We start from the raw sequence: 5,500 nt of genomic DNA on the forward strand, positions 1-5,500 counted from the left end.
GTATATACATGATTTCGGAATTTTTACATGAGGTGTGATTATGCCCCTATATGTTTTTTAATTCTTTAAAAATAAATACATGTATGTTTACATATTATTTATACATTAAGTTTTAATTGTTGGCCCTCTACTCAGTTTGACTTACCTTTTCAGGATCTTGGTCCTAGTTTTCAGGGTTAAATTTGTTTCCCTTTTTTTTGTTCATAGTTTCTTATTCGTAGGTCACCATGCTTTTCAACAGGTTGGCACTGGTCAGGGGAAGGATTGTTTAAGGTCCAGTTGGATGTAGGGTCTTCCGTGGCTTTTGACAGAGCGCTGTAGAGACCCCAGTTCCTCCGTGCCATTTTCTGCTCGCCTGGGTGAGCCGCAGTTTCTCCTAGGCGATCAGTCGAACGGTGCAGAGACCTGTCTGTTCACCCAGGCCGTCGTAGCAGCCGGTTGGAGGACGCTGCAGAACTCTGTGGCTGCCGTGGGTATCCATGTGCTTTTGTATGGCAGAAAAAAAGAATCTCCTAACCTAGACTGATGCTTAAGTGGGGCGGGTGGACTCGCTGGAGATCTTAGGCAGCTTTTCTGATGTAGGCTGTTGAGTGGAGCCACTCTGTGCATTTCTGAACTGGCTGGGGCATCAGCGAAGGCTGGGGTACTTGTATCTGGGGAGAGGGAGACGGAGAAGGAACAGTACGCTAACGCTGCTTTGTGCATTAATAAGGAGCGTGAAATCCACATCTGGGTGAGAAAGCAGCTAGGGAAGCTCACACCTTCCACCTTCATATGCTGTAGTGTGGGAAGCGGTCCTCTCCGACCACCAGGGGCTTTTTCTTGCATGGCAGCTCTTCACCGAGTATTTTTGTTTTTGACCCGTGCTTTTTAAGAACATAAGAAGATCCCTGTTGAATCAGACTAGTGGTCCATCTAGTCCAGCATTCTGTCTCACACCAGTGGCCAACCAGGTCCTCTGGTGGGCCAACAATAGGGCACAGAGGCCAAGCCCTTCCCCTGATGTTGCCTCCTGGAACTGGGATTCAGAGGTTGACTGCCTCTGAACATGGAGGTTCCCCTCAGTCACCATGGCTAGGAGCAGGGGTCGTTTCGTAGAAAAAGAGCTAGGGGGACTCATTAGCATAACTCATTAGCATATGCCACACCCCCTGACATCACCGGAAGTGTGTCATGAGGCCACACACCCCGCCCCCAACGGTCCCGGCTGCCGCCGGCGGCCTTGCAGCTCCACTGCCGGCGGGGGGGCAAGGAAGCCCCGCGAAGGCCCTCCCTGGCCCCAGGCAGGCAGGGGTGGGGAGAGGCAGGGAGGAAGCAACTTACCCTCCCTCTTCTCCTGCCTCCTCCTGGCTGAATGAGGGCCGGAAGCGGGGCAGCCGGAAGCGGTGGGCGGGGCTTCGTCATGTGCCCCGCCCCCCGTACCTCACCCGGGGGAACTGCGATCCCCCCCGAAATGACCTCTGGCTAGGAGCCATTGATACACTTGTCCTCCATGAACGTATCTTATCCCCTTTTCAAGCTGTTTATTCCTGTGGCCATCATTACATCCTCTGGCAGCGAATTCCACGTTTTAATCACGCTCTGTGTAAGGTAGTGTTTCCTTTTGTCCATCCTGAACCTCCTGCCCATCAGCTTCATCGGATGCCCTCCGATGTCTTTTGGGAGAGGGAGAAATATTTCTCTCTGTCGACTCTCTCCACCTCATAGGTAATTTTATAAACTTCTGTCATGTCCTCCCTTAGTGGTCTCTTTTCTTAACTGGAAAAGACTCTTCAGCCTTTCCTCATAGGGAAGGTGCCCAACCCCCTAATCATCTTGGGCAGCAGCAGCAGAGTCTAGCTAGATCTGTGTTCCGATCCTCCCAGAATTTTTTTTTAAAGCTCATAGAAACTGAATGAGTTATGTGGGACTGGGTGGAAGGGAAGAGAGGGGGTGTAATTCTTTTCCACTTATCATTATTCTGGCTGGTAACTGGCTCTTTCTCTCTCAAAGAATAAAGTGGTTCATGTTTCCTTTCTTTTGAAGGCAATGACAGCATCAGGAACAGGGATAACAGTTTTGATCGGCAAAACCACATGGGAAGGGGAAGAGTTGGATCCCCTCTGCCGATCCCTGATCCGAACCGGACCCCCATAGAATGTTTTAAGACCATCGGTTTGGCCTGCAGACATTCCCTTTAAGCTGAGTGAGTGTGAGCTAGCTCACAGTTTTTTATCCTTCAGCTCACACATTTTTGTCATAGCTCAGGAAGGAGGGCTCCAAGGCAAACTGACTTATGCAGTAGCCAATTCACCTGCTCACAACTTTAATGCCAGCAGCTCACAAAGTAGAATTTTTGGCTCACAAGACTCCACAGCTTAGAGGGAACATTGCCTGCAGTGCATTGTGGGTGGGGGTCCTGTACTTCTCTTGAGGCTGGAGTCATTCCAGATTGTATAAAGGGGGAGGGGGAGATCAACCCAACAACTTAAATCTCACGATGTTCAGGTTAGTGGTGGTGGGAATGCTGCTCGAGCTGACTTACGGCAGCCCCGTAGGGTTTTCAAGGCAAGAGATTGCGCACTGAGGTGGCTCGCCATGGCCTGCATCTGCGTGGCAACCCTGGTCTCCCATCCAAATACTAACCAGGGCCGACCCTGCTTAGCTTCCGAGATCTGCCGAGACCGGGCTAGCCCGGCCCACCCAAGTCAGGGCAACGTTCACCTGACTAGGAAGCATTTCTGTGACAAGATGGGGAGCCTGCCGTCGTGTAAATGGTTTAGATCTTCTCTTCCTCTCTGCTTTATTCTGTTGCCTCCTTCCACCTTCCCGTTCCCCCCCCCTCCCGCACACCTAGCTAAAGATTAAAGATTCCCAAGACCCCACACTTAGAATCTAACATCGCTCTCTGGCCAAGGAGGAGAGCCTCATTCACCTTAACTTTTCTTTGCAATGCGAAGCGATGTCTCGTCGTTCCGGCACCACGCGCGCGTGTGTGTGTTGGTCCGTGCTCTCTAGTAACCCCGGAGAAACCTCTCTATTGAATAATCCAATTAAACTTTGTAATCTTGCAAGGGATCAAGACTATCCCATAGAGGGGTGAGTTCTAAGCTCATTCGGATACGCGGTGTTCTGCTCTTACGTTCCCCACGGCTTTATCTTCCCCGCGGGTTCCCAGCCTCCAGCTGGTTGTAGTGTATCCAAAGGAGAGCTCACGGGAGGAGGTCTCAAAACACAAACACAAAACACAAACACTCCGTGTATAACAGTATAAATATGAAGACACTCTGTGAACGAATTATGAACAAAAGCAGAAAACTTGTATCGTATGAAACAATTCAAACAATTTGGAATCTTTGTTAAAGAACCCTTATATGTATATATATTTTAAAGAGCTAGGATCAAAAAGTACTTAATACAAAGGGAGAATAGAAGTAGAGTCCACAATTCCTTTGTATAAAAAAACCTTCAGGAGTACAATAGCTCCACGTCTTATGTGACCAACACTATTGCAGAAGCCTAATCGGCAGAAAGAGAACCTATCAGTGGAGCAGATGGAAAACTAGTGAAGGAGAACTGTTGAAACTCTATTTCATTCACAGCTAAAGAGTACCAGCTATCTGAAGAAGCGAAATGTGAACGCGGCAGCGAAGCCAGCTGTATATAGCTGTACTCACAAAAAACCAAGAAAACTAGCTTCACTATCTAACACGTTCCAGGACTTGCGTTAGATGGCACAAACCTTAAATCCAAGGATCAAAAGGGCCATAGCTCAGTCGTTCTCTTCGTTGCTAGCAATTGCAATTCAAGCGTGCCATAGTTCAGGTCTTCAGTGCATCAGAATCCAAGCTAGCCTTCTTTTCCAGGTTCTTAGCTCAATTATAGTTTTTTTGGCCCAGCAGCATCAGGTGATGGTGACATCCAGCCAGCGCACAGTCTTGCTGGGACCCTCTAGAAAAGTACCTCGCCCCTCCTGACTTCCTCCCGCCCATCCTGTGGGCCACAGGTCCTCCTGAGAAGCCAATTGCCACTTTTCAGCTCTGGCCTTGAAGATGATAAGGGCTGTGGAGGCCGAGAAACCAATTAGTAACACCTGCAGGGTGGAAGGTGCCCAGTACCAGGCACATTAACCCGTGAGGGGGCAGTCAGGAGGGCTTTGCCTCACAGCATCCCTGACTGGATTGAGCTAAGGACTGTGAACACCCTTGCGAAGACATTCGTTCAAATAAGGGAAGATCGGTGACTTGGCGACACTCGCACTGGAATCCCTCTTGGATCGGCTCTTCTTTTGGCGTGGCGGAGGCCTGCTGTCAGCTCCGCTCCAGCCCGGCACAGATCTGGCAATCCTGTTTCACATTTCTTTTGATAGACTTCCAGAATTAGCTGTGGTGCCATAAGTAATCATGTCAGTGTACTTTATCGACAACAGAATTTTAAAAACACCATGTTCTACATAAAAATGGGGGCAGTGGGGCGGTGGGGAGAGAGAATGGACTTTGGAAATACGGGGACCACTCGTGATTATCTAGTCATTCCATGTTTGTCCCCAATGAAACCGTGTCAATCTGGAGACTAATAAACAAGTTCTATCAAAGATGGTACCTTTTGGTGGTCTCTTCTTATGCTTGGAGAGGTGGAGGCTCGCCGCAAGTGGTGCGTGCGTGGAAGAGGATGTGTGTGGAAGGAGGAAAATAGGGGAAGGGGGGCGGAGAAGGATGGGACCTACCAGGGGGGAAAGAGAGATTCTTCCAAGTTTTCAGGGACAAGGAGGTTGGCACGGATTGGGATTCACTCGCTGAAGCGTTGGCTCCAAGCCTCTGCTTGTTTTGATCGGTGATTAATTATTATTTGGGATGCGGCCCAGTTTTATTTTGTTAGGTTTTATCTCACCCGTTCTTTAACACATGAAGCTGCCTTGTACTGAATTAGACCTTTGGTCCAGCAAAGTCAGTATTGTCTACTCAGACTGGCAGCGGCTCTCCAGGGTCTCAGGCAGAGGTCTTTCCCATCACTTACTGCCTCGTCTTTTCAACTGGAGATGCTGGAGACTGGACCTGGGATCTAGTGCATGCCAAGGAGAAGCTCTTCCACTGAGCCACGGCCCCTCTAGAAGGACACATGAGCACATGAAGCTGCCTTCCAGTGAATCAGACCCTCAGTCCATCGAAGTCAGTATTGTCTACTCAGACCAGCAGCTGCTCTCCAGGGTCTCAGGCGGGGGTCTTTTCACATCACCTACTGCATGCTCTCCAGTTTGGTGTAGTGGTTAAGTGCGCAGACTCTAATCTGGGAGAACCGGGTTTGATTTCCCCACTCCTCCACTTGCACCTGCTGATGTGATCTTGGGTCAGTCACAGGCTATGGCACAGCTGTCCTTGAAAAAGAGCAGTTTGTGTCAGAGTTCTCTCAGCCCCACCCACCTCACAGGGTGTCTGTTGTGGGGAGGGGAAGGGAAAGGAGTTTGTAAGCCGCTCTGAGACTCCAAGTGAAGGGCGGGGTATAAAGCCAATCTCTTCTTCTT

This window comes from Gekko japonicus, unplaced genomic scaffold (assembly GCF_001447785.1).
Source record: "Gekko japonicus isolate JY-2015 unplaced genomic scaffold, Gekko_japonicus_V1.1 scaffold4476, whole genome shotgun sequence".
NCBI lineage: Eukaryota > Metazoa > Chordata > Lepidosauria > Squamata > Gekkonidae > Gekko > Gekko japonicus.